This window comes from Carcharodon carcharias, chromosome 28, assembly GCF_017639515.1.
Source record: "Carcharodon carcharias isolate sCarCar2 chromosome 28, sCarCar2.pri, whole genome shotgun sequence".
Taxonomy (NCBI): Eukaryota; Metazoa; Chordata; class Chondrichthyes; order Lamniformes; family Lamnidae; genus Carcharodon; species Carcharodon carcharias.
The window spans coordinates 19,460,177-19,483,801 of record NC_054494.1 but is presented as its reverse complement, the minus strand read 5'-3'; the positions used below and the strand labels follow the sequence as shown (position 1 = coordinate 19,483,801).

At 43.4% G+C, this 23,625-nt stretch overlaps 1 protein-coding gene across 4 annotated transcripts in view; it reads right to left on the bottom strand.

The window, feature by feature from the left end:
- Positions 1–21,364, bottom strand: part of rassf4a (Ras association domain family member 4a) — a 244,154-nt gene extending 222,790 nt beyond the window's left edge. For 3 of the 4 annotated variants that reach the window (XM_041176242.1, XM_041176241.1, XM_041176244.1), the window contains exon 1: positions 21,259–21,364. The gene's annotated coding sequence lies outside the window, so the exon portion shown is untranslated. Of the gene's footprint in view, positions 1–10,337; positions 10,372–21,258 lie in introns of those variants that run through there. The other variant, XM_041176243.1, reaches the window with a different exon arrangement.
- Between the last annotated feature and the right edge of the window lie 2,261 nt (positions 21,365–23,625).

The window sequence follows — 23,625 nt, the reverse complement described above, 5'->3', positions numbered from 1 at the left end:
ACCATCAGTGTGCTGATACTGGCATACTTGTACCACTCTAGAGGTGCCCTGCAGTATTCAGCAGACTGAGTGCCAAGACTCGTGGTCTCCTGAATGCTGCACAGCCTCACCATCATGAGGGTACAGCTCTTGCTATCAACGATAACAGTTAGAAACTAAGGAGCAACAAGGTGAGAAGAAAGAGGGGGAAAAGGGAAGGGGAAGGGAGAAGGCAACCTAGATAGCTCTTTTTTGCCAGTGTTATCCATAAATAACTCATCTAAACGTAATACCAGTAACCACAACCCTAAATCCCTAATCACCAACACCACACCTTACCTTTCCTCAGGCAGTGACCATCAATCACAGCATTGACTTGGCCACAATGTAAAAACAAAAGCCACCACAAAATAAAATTTGCAAACCAAATGTAGTTATGTTATACTGCATACAAAGTCAACGAACCAAAATTATGCCTTTGCGTGCCCTAATGCTCCTAGGCAGTGTTGCCTCAGTGGCAGCAACATGGTTGGCAGAAGCCTGCTGACATTCAGTGGAGGAGATTGCAGATTGCCTTGGAGGACAACTTCGGGCAGTTCTGGGTTTAGAATGCCTGGCCGTGGACTGTTCCTTCTCAACATGGGTGGCAGCAGTCTGGCTGGCTGACCGACTGACAGGCAACAGCAAGAGCAATGGTGGGAGAGGGAATGCTACCTCCCTGAGAAAGGGCGTCTTTGAAGTGCCACGCCGCCCTGCCTTGCCATCCCAACCCCCCCCCCCCCAACTCTCCTGGGTATGGGACCAGTGAGATTGCCAAGTGTGTGAAGGTGTAGGTATGCAGCACCTGTTGATGTCTTGATTCAATAAATATTTCCTTGATGATGTGTTTTTTCAGGAATTGATTAGACCGCAGTGAAAAGTTGGACTTTGTTTTTATTGGAAAGCCGCACCAATTCTCTGAAGAGAAGATATAGCCTGTGTTCCATCAGTATGGTATCTACTGTTTCAATGAAAAAAGTTAAAGGAACAAATGGATTGCTGGCTCCATTATCTATTTGCATGAGGAGCAATGGCCAATCATGTCAAAGTGAGCCGCTGTTAGCTCATTTCGAGTCATTTACACTGTACACTGAAAAGGAAGCTCATCCAGCTGCCAGATCATTTCTCTATTAGAGTCGCCCACCCACACATTAAAGCCAAAAATGACATTCATACAAGCTATCCACATTGGACCTTCACCTCAGAGTCATTAACAAAAAACAGTGTTTGGGGTTGTCCAGCCAGATTCTAATTGGCAGAAATTCACTTCTGCTCTTTCTTGCTTTACCATGGGCCCAAATTTTCAGGTCCTAATTGTGGTGAATGCAGAGATGTACGCCGCTATCGAGTGCCATTAGAGAACCCCAACTTCTGGAAGCCCACTTGTGCTCGAATCCAGGAGCTGCAGTTCACCCAAATGGGCTCCAGGGAACTCACGCTGATGGGTTCTGCCAGGACCTGTCAGTGTGCTAACTGAAGGGCCATCGTACATCCGAAACGTTGGGCGGAATTTTCTGGTCCTGCCAGCAGTGGAAAATTTGGAGAGAGGCCAATTGTCGGAATCCCACCACCAGGAAATCAATCCAGAATTTTCTCCTCACCACTTTCGTGCCGGGCTGATGGCTGGTCGGGTTCCCCGCTGATCCATTTCGGGAACATCATTTGCATGTATTACCATATCATGAATACTCATTAAAAACACTACTCTCAGAATCACGTACTGCTCCCGCTTAAGTGCCACGCCAGCAGGAAATTAGACTAGTCTAAATCACAACCGAATATAAGTGGCGTGTGGCTGTCCGCCTGCACTTCGCTCATGATTTCGAGGTGAGTGCAACATTCAAAGTCTAGCCACAACAAAGCTGCTCCAGGTGTCAAGCACTCAAACAGAGACCAGCAATGCGACTGGGGAGGTGGGGTGGTGGGGGGAAACAATGACAGACACGAGGGACAATGGCGTATGGTGGGGGACGGGCAAAATCTTGGCAGACAGAGGGTGGGGAAGTTGGAGCCCGGCTTGGGAAGACTAGAACGCAGACACAGAAGGGGATGGATATGGATGGGAATGGAACTGCATGAATGGGAAAGGATGCACACATACTCCAGAAATAGAGGTTGTGGAGAGTGGGGGGGGTTTGTGCTAGTGTGACACAAGAGGGGTGGGTTGCACAGAGATTCATGCAGGTGGGGAAGGGGAAAGGCTTGCATACAAGGGACAAGTTGGAAGATGGGGGCTGGGGTGGAGGGAAAGGAAAAGGAAGGAGATTGTGTTGTGATCAGTGATGAAGGAATGGGGGAACTCACTGAAAGACAGTCATAGCCCCTGGTCTGAGGCCAGAAGGTCGGAGTGACAGATTAAAGGCAGTCCTGGAACTTTACGCACCAATAATCAGGGTGAGAGATTAAAGGGTCTTGGGGGTTTGCAGGCCATGCTAGAGAGCTATGTATGGCACACATGGAATAGTCCCGTGCCAGGGAGGGGCAAGGCCTGTGTGTTCAGTTAGAATAATGCACAGCTTGATGTGCAGACTGTGTTCATTGTCTTCCAGTTGGTGGCAATGGGCTTGGTACTGTGCTGCAGATGGGATGGTTAGGGGAAGCATCTGCAGCCTGTAACTGGGGAAAAGGCAATAAGGGAGGGGGGGGGGGGTGGTGGGGTGTGGTTACTAGAAGCTCTCCTTGGAGGAGGGGGGAGCTCTTGTCTATGTCACTGTGCACACAGCCTCGGGGGGGGGGGGGGGGGGGGGGGGGTGAGGTCCACATGGGGCATGGGGACATCAGTGATGGGCTTAGGGGTGAAGGGCTGGAATGTCCACCACAATGACAACAGGATCCAGGATTACTGGGGGAGGCTGGAGGATAACCGGAGGGGTGTCGACCTACACGTTGAGAGGTTCCAGGAAGATTGAAGGGACCCAAACACTGACAGAGGAAGGGTCAAAGTTGATCTCTAAGCAGAAATTCAGCACCACCATCTTGAGACCCCAAAGTTATTGCGCAGTTCAAAATCGAAACTGGAAAGGAATCTGCATGAGGGGTCTCTGAGACAGTGTGGGAGGAGGCCATGCCTGGACTGAGGGGCCTTGCTTAGAGTCACAACATTGAAATGGAATCAGAACTGAGAGAAAAGAGAATGGTTACTTGAGAAGCACCTTCTGCAGCCACTGCCTTTTGTGGCACTTTAACGAGAGGCTGCAGGAATCACTGGCTTCACAATGCAGTTGCTCCATTAATAGAGACGTATGTGAGAATGGAAAACGCAGGCAACCTGTAAGTAATTGTAAGTAACACCTTTCATACTGTTATGGGGATCTTGAGACTGTAGAGACAAATCAGCCCTAAGCGAAGGTAATCTTAGGGGCGGAGCTCTCTAGCCTTGGTCTTGGTTCAAGCATGTAGCTTCATCAGGAGCTCTGTAAATAAAGTTTACTGTTTCTAACAAGAAACCTGTTCAGTATTCCAAGCGTACTACAATTGGCGATGAGGATAAATAGCTCTGACGCTGTATCTCACCTCACAAGTGTGAGTTGTTCGATTTTTAAAAGGAAGAAAGGAAAGGATAGTCACCAGTCATACCAGTCTTTGGCAGAATTGACCCGTATAACTCATCCATCAAAGTCAGTACATATACTGCCTAGGTTTCTACTCTGTGGCGAACGAAATAACGGTAGAGGAGAAACAGTAGGCAATTCTCCTAAATGTCTGTGGGAATAAGCTGTATAACCGAATCTGTAGCCCGACAGCCTGAACGCGCCAAATTCCAGACCCTTCAACAAGCTAACAGACCTAGCCAAGCCCTAAAACCATCAGTGATCAGCCTAAACCATCAGTGATCAGGCAAAGATTCAGGTCTAACTCTAGAGTAAGGGCTCCTGGTGAGTGGATTGCAACGTACATCGCACCGTCAAAACGGTTAACAGAGCACAATGACTCTGGAGATACTCTAAACAACATGTTGCGAGATAGTTTGGTATGCAGTGTACACAATGACGCCATTCAGCATCATTTACTTGCAGAAGTTAATATAGACCTGAAGCGCGCCATGGAGATAGGGCTAGAAATGGGGAGTGCTGAGAAGGACTTGCAGGCTTTGCGAGTGTGCAACATGGTGCCATTCCTCAGTTAGGGCAGGAAGCTGTCGCCAAGCGTGGTGCGAAAACCAGGGAGGCTACCGAGAAACGGGCACAGTCCCTACTGTTCAAAAAACAAAAAGAAATACTGGAAGCAGCTCACTAGTAATTCAGAAATTAAAGTGTTACCGATGTGGGGGAATCATGCATCAGAAAGCTGCAGCTTTAAAGAGGCAAAATGCCAGCTGTCACAAAAAAAAGGGCATGTTATAAAACAATGCAGGGCAGGATCAAGACAGCCATTCAGAAAACAGGCCAAGTTAAAGGAAGTGCACAATATGAATGAACCGTAAGTTACTGGTACTGATATCTATTCCTTATACAATCTTAAGGCCAGGAAAGCTGAACCAATCACCGTTAGCCTTCAAGGAAATGGGAAGCCTCTAGTCATAGAGGTTGACACAGGACCATCGACCACAGTGGCATGAGAACACATCTTTACATACCCCAGCAAAGATACCCAGCCATTGAATTTGAAGCAAACCACAGCTCAGCTAAAAAGTACTGGAGAGGCAATACAGGTGTAAGGCATCGCCTCTGTACCTGTATCCTACAGGCAGCAGACAGCCCAATGGCCAGTAATTGTTGTAACAATCCTTCTGGGCCAGGATTGGTTGAAAGGAGTTAAATTCAACTGGTCAGAAATTTTTCAAGTCAGAACAGGGGAATTCCTGAGTTGTTAAAAAAGTATGACAGAGTATTCTGAGGAGAGTTGGGAAAAATAACGGGCCTACAAGTTGAAATATTTGTAGATTCTGAAGCAACATCCCAATTCTTTTAAGGCCAGAGCTGTGCCTTATGCCCTAAAGGAGAAGGTGGATGCAGAATTGTGCCGTTTGGAGAAGTTAGGAATAATTCAACCAGTTCAGTTTTTCAGAATTGGAAGCGTCCATAGTCCCTGTGATGAAACCAGATCAAACCGTTCGCATTTGCAGAAATTACAAATTAACTGTGAACAGCATTGCAAAATTAGACAAATATCCAATCCCAAGGATTGTAGATCCTTGCAGGAGAAGGTCCTACACTAAACTGGACATGAGCCATGCCTATCAGCAGCAAGAGCTGGACAACACATCTGGAGTGTATGTCACCATAAAAATGCACAAGGGCCTGTACAATAGAGATACCTACCCTTCAGAGTATCATCTGCCTCTATGATTTTTCCAAAGAACCATGGAAAGCTTACCACTAGGACTTCCGAGTTAGGGTACCTGGATAACATCCTGATCACAGGATCAGCGGAAGCAGAACATTTGACCAACCTGGAAGAGGTTCTGAAAAGAGTTTGAGGCTAGCGTACGTTTGAAAAAAAAGGGAAGTGCACTTTCCAAGTGACTGTAGTCACGTATTTGGATCATCGAGTGGGTGCCCAAGGGTTGCATCAAGTAGAGGAGAAAATCATGGCAATCAAGGAAGCACCATCTCCTACCAGTGTCACCGAGCTCAAAGCTTTGTTTGGGCATGGTAAATTATTACGGTTGTTTCTTGCCTAATTTATCTACAGTATTAACTCCTTTATTGAAAAAGAACCGCAGATGTTCCTGGGATGCACAGCAAGGCGAAGCCTTCATAAAGTCAAGAAGCTTTCATACGCGTCTGTCTGCTAGTACAATATGACCCGACAAAGGAATTAATACTCACTTGTGATGCATCTCCCTACAGAGTGGGAGGAGTGTTGTCACACAAGATGGAGGATGGATCTGAAAGATCAATAGGATATGTCCCCAGAACCTCCTCTGCAGCCAAGAAGGGTTACTCACAAACCGAAAAAGGCTTATCCATCATATTTGGAGTAAAGAAGTTCCATCAATATTTTCATGGCCAACGCTTCACCATAGTGTCAGATCACAAGCCACTATTGGGTTTGTTTAGTTAAGATAAAACAATCCCACCTATAGCCTCTGCTAGAATTCAGAGATGGTCAAATGCCCAAGTCCCCAAAGAATTAAAAACATTCTATGTCCGTAAATCTGAATTAAGTTGTCAAGGTGATATCTTGCTGTGGGGATCAAGAGTCATTGTCCCTTCACAAGGAAGAGAACCACTATTAGCAGAGCTTCATAGTGCACATCCAGTTATCTTGAAAATGAAGATGCTCGCATGAAGTTACTCCACCTGAAATTGAAGTTGAACCTTTGATCCCTGAGGTGCCAGATCGGCAAAAAAATAGACATACCTGATGTCTCTGTTGAAGTAAATAATTTTGAACTGCCATTGTTGTCTAAGGATGTCCCTGACAATGCAGCTCCTGATCAAGTTGATCCAATGGAAGAATCTTAAGTCGTAAAGTTGCATCGCTCTACCCGAATCAGAAAACCACCTCAAAGACTAAATCTATAATTGCATGAATTGTATATATTTGTATACGTTATGGGTTAAGATGGTTTCATAACTAAGAGAGGTAAAACAAAATTAGAGGAGGAGGAAGGTAGTAATTGTAAGTAAACTCTTTTATACTATTATGGGGATCATGTGACTGTATTGGCAAATCTAAGTGTGGGTAATCTTAGGGGTGGAGCTTTCTATCCTTGGTCTTGGTACAAGCATGTAGCTTCATCAGGTGCTCTAAATAAGTTTACTGTTTCTAACAAGAAACCTGTCTGGTACTCTAAGCTTATTACACAACTCTTAAGGAAACACAGCTGCTGCATATCTCCCACATCATCAATGAAAGCCTCAAATGTGCTTTCTCCAATTGGCATGGATAACAGGCCTAAGGGCATCCAGCAACTGCTGAAGTGCAAGTTGAGCTTAACCAGTATACCAGGTAACAGATTGCAGGAGTGCCCTCCGTGAGGTGGCACACTTTCAACTCTGTGGGATTGGGATGTCAAGAATCAGGGCTGGCATCTTGGTCACCTAGATCTGTGAGTTTGCACCTCAGCTACAAGGCTGCATCAGCAAAAAGCTAATAGCGCAGACACAGCTCTAGGGTATGACAGTGGCTGTTTGTGAGTGGGAGGTCTATTATATTTGCTAGTATTCATGAATCTGTTGCATCTATCAGTCCACAGGGAGAAGGGTGATTGAATAATTGAGCCTGCATTCAATGCTGCCTTCTTGACAGCAGAGATTTGATTGAGAAGGGCCATGCACTGCCTAGCGCAGCTTCAAAAGGAGACCCGGCCTGAGGTCAATGGTCCAGCAAGACCCAGAGGATGAGGAAGTTAGATCCATCTCACAGAAGTGACTTGTGCGACCAAGGGTCTACCAAAGAAGACTTTCCTATCTAAAGGTGAGCGAAAGACAATGCTGCGCATGTCAAGAAATGTGGGGAATCATATCTACGGGAAGATCTAACACACCATGGACTCTCCACAGAGGGTGTCCCGCATAATCTTCATCTGTTGTTTCATCTGAAGAAGTGACAAGATGGGTTGATGAAGGTAGTGCAGTGGATGTTGTGTACATGGATTTTAGCAAGGCACTTGACAAGGTCCCACACGGCAGATTGGTGAGGAAAGTAAAAGCCCATGGGATTCAGGGTAATGTGGCAAACTGGATAAAAGGTTGGCTTTGTAACAGGAAACAAAGGGTCGATGGATGCCCTTGCAAATGGAAAGTTGTCTCAAGTGGTGTTTCACAGGGCGCGGTGTTGGGACCCTTGCTGTTTGTGTTATATATTAACGATTTGGACGTGAACATGGGGGGAACAATTGGGAAATTTGCAGATGACACAAAGATTGACCAAGTAGTGGATAGTGTAGAGCATAGCCATAATCTCCAAAACAATATAGATGGGTTGGTGGAGTGGGCAGTAAAGTGGCAGATGGATTTTAGCATAGAGAAGTGTGAGGTCATACATTTAGGGAGGTCAAACAGTTACAGGGATTACACAATAAATGGGAATATACCAAGAGGGATAGATGAAGTGAGAGATCTTGGCATACAAGTATACAGGTCCCTGAAGGCAGCAGTTCAAGTAGACAAGGTTGTAAAGAAGGCATATGGAACGTTCTCCTTCATTGGCAGAGGTATAAGATATAAAAGTAAGGATATAATGTTGGAATTGTATAAAACACTGGTGAGGCCACAAATGGAGTATTGTGTGCAGTTCTGGTCACCACAATACAGGAAGGATGTCATAGCTCTGGAGAGAGTGCAGAGGAGGTTTACAAGAATGTTGCCAGAGTTAGAAAAGTGTAGCTACAAGGAGAGGTTGGGTAGGTTGGGGTTATTTTCCTTAGAACAAAGGTGGCTGAGAGGTGACTTGATTGAGGTGTACAAAATTATGAGGGGAATAGATAGAGTGGACAGGGTAAAATTGTTTCCCTTGGTGGAGAATTCCAGAACCAGGGGACATAGATTCAAGATAAGTGGTAGAAGGTGTAGGGGGGGGACATGAAGAAGAATTTTTTTTTTTTACACAGAGGATCGTGGGTGTCTGGAATTCACTGCCTAAGTTGGTGGAAGAGGCAGAAACTCTAAACTCTTTTAAAAAGTACCTGAATCTGTACCTTAAGTGCTCTAAGCTGCAGGGCTATGGGCCAGGTGCAGGAAGGTGGGATTAGAAAGGGCACCTGGGTGTCCTCGGGCTGGCATAGACAAGATGGGCCAAATGGCCTCTTTCCGTGCTGTAACTTTTCTATGGTTCTATGGTTGCGCCCTTCACAACCTGGTGCTCCAAAGGGAGGATCCCTTGCCAGAGGGAGACATGGAGGAGACTGAGCGCTCTTCAAATGAAGAGCAGGACGGGCAGGAACCTGAAGAGGGAGATGAGAGTCAGCTTCCAAGTGAGGATGCCCATCGAAGAAGCACGATGTGTCCATGCCACACTGACAGCCACAAGATTCCAAGAGGTCCAGGGAACGGGATACAGCCACATTCCTTCTGTCCCTTAGTGCCATGTCAGTTACAAACGGTTACATCGCGAGCATTCGGACTTGCACCTTCAACTCTCATGATTCACCAGGCCCTAATATTTGGAAAGGTCAGCAGCGAACCTGTATCTGTGCACTCTGGGTAGTGAAAGTCGGCACAAGAGCGCAAACACAGCTTCAAAGGGCTTGATACAGTCATTGCTGCCTTAACAAGAAACTTTTAGCGACATTGAGATGCGTGAGTGGATGGGGAGACCAACATGGCTGCGGGTCTTTTGCTTTGGCACTATGAGTGAAGACAGCCATTTTATTTTGAGAAACAAATACAGCTAATCCTCCAAGGCTATTGAGCACGCCTAACTCCATGTTTTCTTGTATGTAGTAGAGGTTACTAATGCATTTTGCAAAATTTCCAGCAAAGAGTTTGACACATCTCTCTGACATAACACGAGGGTTGAGTAGCTGACATGGCTCAGCTGCACATCACATGAATGTGAAGCTCACAAAGAGAGGCGATCACTGAGTGGGAGCATGGCTCACCCTTGCAATAAGAGGGCACATAGATGTATAGGCATGGCGCTTTCAAACAATGGAACCATTCTCATGAACAGCAAATGTATTTAGAAAGGTGCATGACATATGCAGTGTTTAAACACCTGTGACCCAGAAGTGATATCAAAGTTTCATAATTTTTCTAACCCTAAGGCCACATCTTGGTGCATCCCCAAAATCTGCAGCAGGGGTGGAGATCACCTGCTACGTCCTGTTGTCTTTGATGACTTTGGTGGGCATCCTCTAGAGGACAGAGACCTGAAGGGCCTTAGCCTGCTTTGGGTCTCCTGCTATGGAGCAGGTGCACCCTCCTTGGCCTGTAGAACTGGAGTGATGGGGTCATAGGCAATGGGGATTAGGATCAGCGGATACTGAGTCACCTGGGTGGATGGCCCCAGTGTCTCCAGCTGCTGGTCCCCCTCCTTATGAGTGACCCAGGGCCCCTGCCTGACTCAGTGAGGAAAAGAGGCTCCTGGAGGGAGGTCAAGGTGCCCCACCCCACTCTTGCCAGCGGTCCTCTAAGTGCCAGAGACCTGGACTGTCACTGCCTCCGGCTGCTGCTGAGACATGTCAGTGAGATGTCCTCCAGAACGTGACCCCAAGCCTAATCTAGATCCATGACCCACTGACATGTGTGTCTCTGCGTTAGTTGGGGGTGCAAATGAATGCAGTGATGATGCATCCTCCTCTGAGGTGGCCTGGGGGCTGGGGCTTATGGTTGGTTTGTCTGGGCCTGCTAGTGCCCGTAAGAGAGAGAAGATAGTTTTAGTTCATAAGCATCATAAGCAGGCAGAATACAACATGGCATATCACTCACTGTGATTATCAGGATGTGATCAACTCATGGAGGACTCACTGGTACTGGCTTGCTGGGAGAGGCCAATCTCGCTTTCTCCACAGGAGTGGACTTTGTCTTCACCTGCCAGCTGGGCAGCATGGTTCTCAAACTGGGACAGCTCCTGGACAACTGCCGCCCCTCTTCCCATCTGGGATATGACTGTGCGGCTGTGGACGAGCTTGGCCTGCATAAAGATAAATAGAATGGGACATGATGGGAGAAGATTGGGAAGCATGCATGCCTGCTGTGGGTGCTGAGCCCTCCCAAGTAAGGGCTGAGGATTGTGCAGCATGATGAGTTGCAGGTGATGTTCAAGTGTCCGTGAGGCAATCGGTGCTGATGCCTGCCCCGCTAATATTGTGAGATCCCTGAGCAGTGTAACCCTTTGAGTGCACGATGCCATTATGAGAGGGTGCGATTGACGTAAACTGAAAGTTTGCTAATCCTGGTGGAGCAGATACGATTGTTCATCCTCTTCCTCCACTGGATATTGTTTCTTGGGTGGATGCCCAATGAGCTGCCCTCCCTTGCAACCACCTCCCAGGCCGGCAAGGTGAGACTGGTAGGCTGCCTGGAGGCATCTCTCAGATAGCAGGCTTACCGGTGCTGGCAGACTCCACAGATGAGGGCCTCAAGGGAATCGTTGCTGAACCTGGGAGCAGCTTTTTGCTTTCGTGGAGCCATATCAAGAAGTTTCCTGCACACAGCTGACCTGCTGATAATAATGTGTGTGTTCAGGTGGCATTTAAATACGGTGCCTGGACCTTCGACCCATTAGGTAGCAGCGGGGTGGATGAATCAGTGCCCATCCCACCATGCGATTTGGAGAGCTACTCGCCAATGCATTAACTAACGAGCTTCTGAGCATGAAATCGGGCGCAATTTCCCACCGCTCTACCCAGCCACAAAACCAGCCGCCACTGCACTTTCACCCATTAACTCTGCTTCTCACTACAGATGCTGCCTGGCCGGGTGAGTAGATCTCGAATAAAAATGGAGTTGTTGGAACAATTTCTCAGGGGCATCATAAAACAAGATGCAAATTAAAGTTCTTTTTCTTGTTAGATAAATAATGGAAGGGAAGTTTCCCATTTCTGTGCATTTGTTCTGTTATCATGTTCGTTTTTGCTGAAGTTCTGAGTTGGAACCTTTCCAATCAGATTTCCACCCCAGCCACAGCACTGAAACAGTCTACAAAACCAACTACAAAAGGTGTCCATGGCTGTGGTGTGTTATCCCTTATTAATATTTCTGTAGCCTTTGAAACATTGGCCACACCAAACTCCTGTGACCTCTCTCCTCTATTGTCCAATCTCAGTAGGACTGCCATTGTTTGGATAGTTAAAAATGGGACCACAGGATCTCCAGCAATGTTTTCCTTCCTGGCTCCACTCCACTTGTCATTCCCCAAGGATGTATTCTTGGTCACTTCCTATCCCTCAACTACATGCTCTCCATTGGCAGCATCATCCAAAGACATGTGGCCATGTATGCAGCTGACACCCAGATCTGCCTCTCCACCAACTCGCCGACTACTTCACTGCCTTTGTTTTAATTTATTCAATCACAGGGATGTGGGCAACACAGGCAAGGTTAGCAATTTTGCTAGGGCATTATATTGTGGAACTAAGTAAGGACAAAGCTATTTTAGGTCTACTACTGTGCAGTGAGACAGGGTTAATTAGTAATGTCATAGGAAAAGTTCCACTGGGAAATCATTCCACATTAAAGTTTGAAAATCGTATACTTTAATCACTAGCAAGAATCTTAAAATTAAACAAAGCCAATTACATAGAAATGAGGGGAGAGCTGGCTAAGGGTGACTGAGTAAATAGTATAAAAGGTATGATGGTAAATAAACAGTAGGAAATAGAGAAACAATTCAAAACATTCAAAAAATGCATTCCATTGAGAAACAAAAACTCAGCAAGAATGATCCATCGGTGTCTTACTAAGGAAGTTGAGGATAGTATTAGATTAAAAGAAGAGGCTGATGATGTTACAAAGGAGAATAGTAAGTCTGAGGATTGGGAGGATTTTAGAAACCAGCAAAAGGCTACCAAATAGGGGTGGGTTGGGGGAGAACATGACAGTAAATCAGCCAGCAATTTAAAAGCAAGTTGTAAGAGCTTTTACAAATATATAGAAAGGAAAAAAGTAGCTGAAGTAGTTAGAAGCAGAGACAGGAGAAATTATCATAAAGAATAAGGAAATGGTAGAGATATTGAACAAATATTTTGTGCCTATCCTCACAGTAAAAGATCCAAGTTACATACCTGAAATAGGTGAGGTGCTGGCATAGTGGTATGGTCGCTGGACTAGTAATCCACAGACCCAGGGTAATGCTCTGGAGGCCCAGGTTCAAATGGTGCAATTTGAATTCAGTAGAAATCTGAAATTAATGACGACCATGGAAACCATTGTCATAAAAACCCAACTAGTTCACTAATGCCCTTTAGGGAAGGAAATCTGCTGGTCTGGCCTACATGTGACTCTGAACTAAGGATGGGTAATAAATGCTGGCCTGGACAGAAACATCCACATGGATGAATTTAAAAAAAAGAGGGTAACCTAGGGGCTAATAAGAGTGAGGAAATTAAGATAATCAATATCAGAGAAAATGCACTGGAGAAAATCAAGGGGCTAAAATCCACAGAAGGCATGATTTTCCAAAATTGTCTACATTTTGGAATGGTCCCAGCAAACTGGAAGTTAGCAAATGTAACATGGCTATTCAAGAAAGGAGGTAGAGAAAACAAGGAACATCATCAATTGTTGGGAAAATGCTGGAATACATTATTAAGGAAGTCTTTACAACGCACTTAGAAAAGCATAGTATGATTAGAACAGGTTCTTTATTCTTTCATTGGATGTGGGCATCGCTAGCAAGGCCAGCTTTTGTTGCCCATCCCTAATTGCCCTTGAACGGAATGCAGTTAAGAGTCAACCACATTGCTATAGGTCTGGAGTCACATGTATGCCAGACCAGGTAAGAATGATAGATTTCCTTCCCTAAAAGGACATTAGTGAACCAGATGGGTTATTACAACAATCGGTGATAGTTTCATGATCACCATCACAGGCTAGATTCCTGGGCTTCAACTCCACTTTCCTACCTGCTCCCTATATCCCTTGATTCCCCAAGGGAATCCTATCTTAGTATTAAATATATTCAACAATTGCATATTAACAATAACTCTTGAGGTAGAGAATTCCAAAGATTCATAATCCTTTGAGTGAACACAGGTGCCTATTCAATTTGAACATGTCAACGTGGTTTTACGGAAGGGAAATTCTGTCTGACAAATTTATTAGAGTTTTTTCAGGATGTAACTAGTAGCGTAGATAAAAGGGAACCAGTGAATGTAGTATCTCAAAAAACACATTCAAAAAGCCCATACAAAAACAAATGGTTAAAACACAAGATAAGGGCTTATGGAGATGGGGCTGATATATTCGCAAGGATATAGGATTGGTTAATGGACAGAAAACACAGAGTAGGGATTATGGGCCATTTTCAAGTTGTCAAGCTGTGACTGGTAGAGCACCGCAAGGATCAGTGCTTAGGACTCAACTATATATACAATCTATATAGATGAAAAAAATGAGAGTAATGTATCCAAGTTTGCTGAAGATACAAAGCTACGTGGGAATGTAAGCTGCGAGGGATACACAGAGGCTGCAAAGAGACATGGACAGGTTAAGGAGTGGGCAAAAAGCTGACAGATGGAGTCTAATGTGGGGAAGTGTGTGGTTATTCACTTTGGTCGTAAGGGTAGAAAAGCAGAATATTTTTAAAAGGCGTGAAACTTGTAAATGTTGATGTTCATAGAGACTTGGGTGTACTCATACTGTGGAAGGAACAAAGAGGTAGCATGCAGGTACAGTAAGTAATTAGGACATTAGCCTTTATTACAAGGGGATTGGAGTGCAAGAATAAATAAGTCTTGCTACAATTGTACAGGGCTTTGGTGAGACCATACCTAGAATACTGTGTGGAATTTTGGTCTCCATATTTAAGGAAGGATATACTTGCATTGGAGGTGTTACAACAAAGGTTCACTCGATTGCTCTGAGATTGGAGATTGTCCTATCATAACAGGCTGAATAAATTGGATCTATATTCTCTGCAGTTTAGAAGAATGAGAGGTGATTTCATTGAAACATTCGAGATTATGAAGGGGCTTGACAGGGTAGACCGAGGTTGTTTCTGCTAGCTGGGGAAGCTAGAATACCAAGGCACATTCTCAGGATAAGGAGACGATCATTTAGAATAGAGATATGGGGAAATGTCTTCACTCAAAGGATTGTGAATCTTTGGAATTCTCTACCTCAGAGTTGTTGTTAGTGTGCAATTGTTGATTATATTTAATGCTGGGATAGACAGATTTTTGATCCCTTGGGGAATCAAGGGATATAGGAAACAGATAGGAAAGCGGAGTTGAAGCCCAAGAACTGCCGTGATCATACTAAATGGCTCAATGAGCTGTTTGATCTTCTCCTGATCCTACTTCTGATGTTATCTTCATTTATTGCCATCCCTAACAACTGATGACTTGCTAGTCCATTTCAAAGGGCAGTTGACAGTCAACCACTTTGCGGTAGATCTGAAACAGTCAGACTGGGTAAGGACAGTAGGTTTCTTTCCCTGAAAGACAACAGTTCACCAGTTTGGTCTTTACAACAATCCAGCAAGTTTCATGGTCACCATTATGCATTACTTTTCTTTTGTTCCAGGTTTATTTTCTTCATAGTGGTAATGGTGGCATAGTGTAATGACATTGGACTAGTAATCCAGAGGCCCAGGCTAATGATTGGAGGACATGGGTTCAAATTCCATCATGGCAACTGGTGGAATTTAAGTTCGATAAATAAATCTGGAGTTATAAAGCTGGTCTCAGTAATGGTGACCATGGCAACTATCATCGACTGTTGTTAAAAACCTATCTGGCTCACAAAAATCCTTTTAAGGAAGGAAATCTGCCATCCTTACCTTGTATGGCCTACATGTGATTCCAGAAGCACAACGATGTGGTTGACTCTTAACTGCCCTCTGAAATAGCCTAGCAAGCCATTCATTTAAAGGTAATTTGGGATGGGCAACAAATGCTGGCCTTGCCAGTGACTCCCACATGTCCCCCAAACTCTGTCACCAAAACCTTCATCCATGTCTTTATCATCTTCATGCCATTTCCTGCATTACAACACTGACTGCACTTCAAGACTACTTCTTCATTGGCTGTAAGGCACCGAGATATCTAGTGGTTGTGAAAAGCGTGATACAAATTCAAGTCTGTCTCCTTTGGCTCACCTGACCAACCTCCCATGGGCCATCCTGTGTAAACCTCAACCTATCCAAAGCTCCACTGTCTGAAATCTCTCTCCCGCCTTTCACCTAGGATCCCGATGTTTTCTGATTCCCCACTGCCACAAATTTGAAGTTCTCGTTCTCACGCTTAAATTCCTACTTAGCCCCGTTCCTCCCCATCTCTATAGCTTCCGTTGGCTCCCGCCACCCCATCCTCTCAAACACTTCACTCCTCAGGCTCTTGTGTATCTTTCGCCCTTCTCCTTACCACTGACAACCATTTCAACTACCAAGGTCCAACATACTGGAACTCCCTGCTCTCCTCCTTCAACTTCCTCGTTAAAATCCACATCTTTGACCAAGCTTTTGCTCATACCACCTAATCTATCCTTTTTTTTTAAAATTGGGATGTTTGTGTACGTTTATCCCACTTTTTAAATGCAATTAGCTGTTCTTGCATCTGTTTTCTTCAAACAAAATACAATTTCTCATTGTGTTTACAATTCTGCTGTTGTAAACTAATGTCTGGCCACACAATTGCTCATTATGCAGGATGTCTTTCTCCTCCTTTCTCTATGTCCTTGTCTGTTTCATTACAAGTATTCATCTTTTCTTGTGCCAATCTGTTGTTTTATTCCTACAGTTTCTTTGGTGTAAATACTGCTCCGTGCAAAGTACACAGAGAGCACATTTTGAACAAATTCCCAAATGAATCACTATGAAATTTATAAATTTATAAAAATGGCATCCAGTCTTGGACTGACACACTTATGCAAAAAGGAATATTTTAAATGAGGATAAATTCCCCAGCACCCAAACCAACTTCTTTACTAGGATGGGTTTACTACTAGAGCTTGCATTTTATGGCCTCTAAAATATTCCAAGGTACTTTTTTTCATTATTCTTTCATAGGTTGTAGGCTTCACTGGCAAAGACAGCATTTATTGCCCATACTTAAATGCCCTTGAACTGAATGGTTTGCTAGGCCACTGCAGAGGGCATTTAAGAGTCAACCACATTGTTGTGAATCCAGGGTCACGTGTAGGCCAGACCAGGTAAGGATGGCAGAATTCCTTCCCTAAAGGACTTTAATGAGCCAGATGGGTTTTTACAACAATTGACGACAGCTTCGAATTCCAGGTTTCTTAATTAAATTTAAATTCCACTAGCTGTTGTGGTGGGAATTGAACCCATGCCCCCAGGACATCAGCCTAGGCTACTGGATTACCAGGCCAGTGTGATATTACCACCATCTCCCCTTTGGTCATTTCACAGGAGTGTAATCAGGCAATAATTGTGAAAGATGTAAGTTTTAAAGGTAATCTTAAAAGAAGAGGGGTTGAGGAAGGGACTTCTAGACAGCTGAAGGCATGACTGCCAATGTTGGGCTGAAGGAAGTGAGGCATGTACAACAGGTTAGTGTTGGATGTATGCAGAGATCTTGGAGATTGCAAGACTGGATCACATTAGCTGAAATTCTTCTGTTCAGTGGCTGTTTACAACTGCCACATGGTTCAGAAATTGGTCAGTCTGGCTCTGACTAAGATAAATTTGACAATAAAAGTCAAATGGTAGCCACAGGGCCTCTTAAACTCAAGTTATACCAAAAACAGAATCTCCCCTCAGTGTTCTCATTCTCACGCTTAAATTCCTAGTTAGCCCCATCCTTCCTCATCTCTATATCAATAAGTGACGGGGGAGCGTTAGATATTCCAAAGCGGCTGTGATCGATTGGTATGCCACAGTCACAGCTGTAGATAGCCACCACTGAATCAATAGCAGTGGCGACCATGTAGCTTAATTTCCTGGAATAATCATTATGATGTCTGAAGACTGATTTACAACAATGCCTTTGCCTCTCAGGCACCATTATGATGGTAATATTACTCTATGATTATGATTCCCCCAGAGACTGCACCAATGCTCCAATTAGACTTCAAGCCAGTAGCTATAAAAATTTGTACTCGTAAAAAATATTTTTTACAAAACTACCTGGAAAGGTTTTAATCTTTACTAAAGATTTCACAGTTGGAGCACGTGGAGAAAAGCAAGTACTGGGTAGATATCTAATATTTATAAGCACAACAGCCAGCTCAAACTGAATAGGCACCTGTGTTCATCTGATAGCCCTTCAAAGCCACCATGTACTCTACAGCAAGACATGGTGATTTACCATATTGTTTGGAAGATGAGGATTTGATCAGTCATACTAACCATGGTCTAAATCAGCCATTTATTGATAGTTTTTTTAAAATATATTTAAGCATTATCATTTTAGAGATCAGAATTTTCATTGCCAATTCCACAAAAGATTTACATGTGTCAATGAACACTTTTTAAAAAATGAGTTTAAAAAACTCAACCTCTGCTGTGCACTCCACTATGTCGGTGAGTTATGCGAGACTAATATGCTGCCTAAAATGGCATGAAATTGAACGAAACTGCCTAGTAAGTCCAAGTGTTGGTTTAACATAGGATACCAGTTCTTAACTCTTCATCATATGAAAGTTCAGACATTCCAGTTGGTTCAGAAACATCTAATATCCTCAAATGGCTGTATCCACCGACAAACAACTCAAGTGCTATTTCCAGATGGCTGGTCTCAATTGCATGACTGATCTACACAACTACATGTTCTCACTTAAAAAGGAAACACATATGGCAAAAGTTGAACTGAATGAAGACGGATATAGTAACTTCTCTCCATGCAGTCATAAAAAAGAGACTCTTCAAGCTGGACAATTTGAAGGCATCTTTCATATTTCATGCAATCGTCATTGATGTTTGTGTTTAGTGGCAATGTACAGTCATTTCTTTTCCCATCATAATGCTGTTTTATGGCTTGAAACACCCCATGGTTCATAAGCTATTGTCTTGATGTAGCATGCAATAGTTTGAATTGAACAGTTGCTAAACCAACTACATGAGCACATTAAATCTCCACTTTAAAAAAAGCCTTAATTCCAAGCCTTTCGATCATTTTTTTAAAAAAACCATCTGGTCACTTTTAAAAAGGATAAAACAAAATCAGGCTTCTTATGTTGATTTGTTCAATTTGTAGTCAATGCTTCAAAGCTTTTCTTCTAGAAATGCATGCATTCACAGTCATGTTCCAATAACAAGAGTAGGTATAGAATTCCCATAGTCTGGATGGAGGCATCATTTGAGAGTATAAAAGTGCTAAGCTTTTTTCAGTGCGCTCAGGAGAAATAGCTCAATAGCCCACTCACATCCCATCATATATTGATCAGCCCCAGAAAAGAAGATCCTCACCTTCTTTGCACATCTCTAAATTTAGAAATCAACATATTTTCAGCTAATTTGACGAGTCTTACGCTATATCATTCTTTAAAATACCAAAGTGCACCTGGCTTTACAATACAACTTTGGTAAATTTTTTCCTCACCAAGGAAGGAACATCCAACAGTGACACATCCCATAACCCTTCATGAAAAGTCCAACATTATAACGTATCAGCTTACAGGCACTTTTAATCAATGTGCTTCGCTATTTTTAAATACTACAAATTGATTTTCAAATGGGTTGTTTAAAGAAAAAACCTACATCCGTCTTTTCCTGTAACTGTCTACTTGTTTCACACCTACTCTCCAACTGAGACTTATTCTGCCTTTATCTTCCACACTGTCCCATCTTTATTTTCATCACAACTAGATGTCTCTCTTTTACATTTGCTTCTCATTTCATTGAAGAGCAGAAAGATACTAAGGTTCTTAACAAGCTCAACAACAAAAAAGGACACAGATGAGGAGAAAATTCATTCAGAGTTGTGAACCTTTAGAGAGTTCAACTGCAGCAAGATATAGATGCTGAGATTGATTTATTTTTGGATACTAAGGGAAATCAAGGGAAATGTGGATAGTGCAAGATGATGTACCTGAAGTAGATCAACCAGCACTTCATTGAATGACAGAGCAAACTGGCCCAGATGGTCTACTTCTCCTATTTCTTCTGTAATCTATGATAATTGCACATTAAACCTGGCAGAGTTCAATGCACAGGTGAGCTGAAAGTCAGTGTTTAAAATGTTACATCGTCAAACTATGTTCCTCGGGTATAGCGTCATACTTTTAGTCTGTCCCCCATCACCTACCATTGTGCAAATATTCGGTAAGATTTTATAAATGACAATATGGAATGAGAAATAGACTGGCTGTTTAATTCTGCAGAAATGCATACTATAAATTGCTGAACCCTTAATTGTGACATTTGACATAGAGACATGTTGAACCATTAACTGGTCTTGGTTATCACTGTGGTGTCAAATAAGAGAAAATAAACATTTCAATGATTACAGCAGTCATCTGCCTAGCTAATAATCTCTGAAATATATAATTTTATTTAATGCATTGTTTTGCAGCACAGGACTTCATACAGCCAGTCAGCAGTAGACTCATGTGTTATACATCTGCCTATAAAAGGCAGGTTGACCAACAACAATTCATTGATATGATTTTCTGTTCCACAATTTTTATAATTAAATTGTATTGTTACAACATACCCTTAAATGTACAAAATGACAATTCGAATTATTTGATAATTCAATTTTACTTTGAATTATTAGGAATAGACTCTAACACAATATGAAACTGTCCCTAAGGCAATGATTTGAAGTAATTGAAAAATAATCTTGTAAGAGTGATTAAACAATAATTAAATGTTATAAAATAGGAGCAAACTTGTGAATGGCATTAAGCTAAAGTTTGGCCTCTTTTTTGCTTGCTTTCTAAACACACAATGCAGTGATGTAAATCAAATCATCTGTGTGGAGCATTTCTGAAAATAACATGTTTCCTCCCCTTCCACAAACAAATTGGACAACTATTGTTTTACAAAAACTGAACAGTTTTTATGTCGGCAGTGTTTGGGAACAAAAGGACATCATGCATCAACTTACAACAAGCGTGGTTCCCAATGGTACCCAGCAGCATGTACTGATTTCCCCAGCAGGAAAAATTAACTTTCCACGCAACTGCACGAGTCTCTTTCTTGGCGTAAAAGGAGCTGAAAATTCATGGCGATGAATTATTACAATCACCCCCATTCAGCTGTGCCTTTTCTTAAATGAATGGCACCCTGGGCTCACAGTCCCCAAGGATCGTCCTCCACCTGTTTTCTGGCATCAGAATTATTTTGTGAGCAATTAGGTATCTCACACATCTGCGGCCCTCAACTAACTGCCTCTGACAAAATGCCCTTATTACACAACAAATAAAAATCTATCAAATGCAGCCTGATCTTTACTGATTCTCTATTCAATATAATTAAAAGCATTCCGGAGGATGCAGTGTCACAATATAATTCTTGCATGGAGAGGATGTAAAACATGTGAGATGAAGCCAAAATAAATGTAACTTAAAACTAACGTCCTGTACCAAAAATGCTGATGAACTGACCAGAAGTGCGGAACAATAATTCTGTAGAAATTCAGCACTACCTTCTCCCTGCTATTTATCACCTGGTTCATTGAGATTTACTTCTCAGGTCAAAACACAGTAAAATGTGTAAGAAATATTTCCACCTCCCCCCCCCGCCCGCAACATATTCATGATATCCTATTGATAGAATACTTACTTCACCACCTAACTTCAGCAAACGGACAATCTTCTCTTCATCAATGATTAGACATGAAGACAACCTCACTGCCCCACGCGCCACAACAAATTGCCACAAGCTGTCGGCGCGCGCACTCACCCGCTACCTACCCTTTGATTGACAGTGTGTCCAGCCAGCCACAACGCGGGATGCAGATGAGGACCCGCCTTACGCCCAATCAGAATGCCGAGTTCCAACCCCTTCCCTCCCCTCCCCTCCCCTCCCCCCTCCTCTTCTTCAACTTTTTTGTATCAAATTCTTTTCCTCACGCCTGTTAGTGGTAGCAATTCCCCCCAGTAAAGAACCCTGTTTACAAAAAGGAGTCTTTAATGAGAAAACACTCACTTTAAAACCCAGAGTGATTTTTCTGTCCACAGGGGCTGTTGAGATTTTTCTTGCATTTTCTCCACCACCACCCCCCCCCCCGGTTCCTGTGTGGAAGTGAATCCGGACAATGCACTCCTCCTCTGAGTGCCTTAATACTGCTGACTTTATTCCACCCCCCACCACCTCTTGTCCTGGGAATTGGCTCCGTGTCAGCACGGATGTGATACAATGCAGCCAAAATAATCATTGTTCCAGACAAAAGCTTTGGTCCATTGTTAAATTAATCTGGAGGGCTAGTGGAGGTTATGTAACATGGGCAAATCAGAATTACTTCTTTTGCATCAATCGCACAGGACTTCGTCCCTTACGTCCCGTTTTATTTTAGGTTGTTTACTGTCGTCATGGCAATGTTAAGGACTGAAGCTGAGGAGAATGAATAACGTGCGCATTCGTGCTGGTGTTAGGACAATTAGCCGAGTTTAATCATGTTATTTCCGGCTGACACTGCCACATCTGTGAATATTTCAGTGGAGATGTATGCATCAAGTACACGAAATGGTCATTGTTCCTTATTATTGTACCTGCCACTGATGAAAAAGGAAATTTGCGGCACTGGTGTGGATGAGTTACAGTTTCTAGAAACCGAGACCATTGTAGAAATTCACCTCCAGGTGATCAGAGTTTCAGCAGCACAGAGGGTTGGAGGTGGGTGATGATATGAAAGTGAATAAAAGCAAGCTGGCTTGGATGAAGAAGTGAGCTTGGCGACCAAAGTTGGGAAATGCTGGGTTTAGCAATGAGGTAAAAGCTGGGCAAAAGAAAATGGTTTAAGTTTTGTTGATATTTAGTTAGGTCCACAAGGTTTTCACTATCAGGCAAGCCGTAGGAGAGATTGATTATAACCTCGGGGTCGATGGAAGAGCAGGAGAGATTAAACTCAGTGTTATTACACGCTGACTTTATGCTTGGATTATGTTATCAAAGTATATGAAAGAAAGAACTTGCATTTATATAGTGTCTTTTACGAGCTCAGAAGCATTTGGGATGCACTGTTGTAATGTAGTGGCCAATTTGAAAACAGGCTCCCACACATAACAATAACCTACGTGACCAGATAATTTTTTTTCCGGTGAATATTGGCCAGGATGCTGGGGAGAACGCTTCTACTCTCCCTCTGATATGCCCCCAATTTAACATCCAATTTGAAAGATGAACTTCTGACCTCGTATCCATGCCATCACTACGACCGTTTATTTCCACCTCCATAATATCACTGGACATCGCACCTGGCTCAGCTCATCTGCTGCTGAAACCCTCATCTATGCCTTCATTACCTCTAGACTCAACTATTCCGATGTACTCCTTAAAGGTCTCCTACTTGGGGTGATCCAAAACTCTGCTGCCCATGCATAACTTGCAGCAAGTCCTGTTTCCCCCATCACCTCTGCGCTCGCTACCTAAATTGGCTCCCAGTCAAGCAACACCTTGAAATTTAAAATTCTCTTCCTTGTTTTCAAATCCTCCCATGACCTTTCCTTTCCCTGTCTCTGTAATCTTCTCTAACACACAACCCTCTGGGATATCTGCACCCCTCTAATTCTGGCCTCTTGGGCATTTCCAATTGTAATCACTCCACCACTGGTGACTGTGCCTTCATTTGCCTAGTTTCCAGGCTCCAAAATTCCATCCCTACACCTATCCACCTCTCAACCTCACTTTCCCCCTCCCCTTCTCAAAATCTACCTCTTTGATCAAGCTTTTGGTTATCTGAATGGATATCTCCTTTTGTGGCTCAATGTTCTACTTTGTTTTATAATGCTCCTGCGAAGTGCCTTGGGACATTGTACTACATTAAAGATGCTATATAAATATAAGTAGCTGTTTTTATTGTTGTTGCTGTAAAACAGTACAGCACTCAATCAGTTCTGCACTGAAGCATCAGTTTCAATTATGTGTCCAGGTCTCTGATGTGGACTTCTGATAAGACAAGAGTGGTACCACTGAGTCAGATCAGATGGC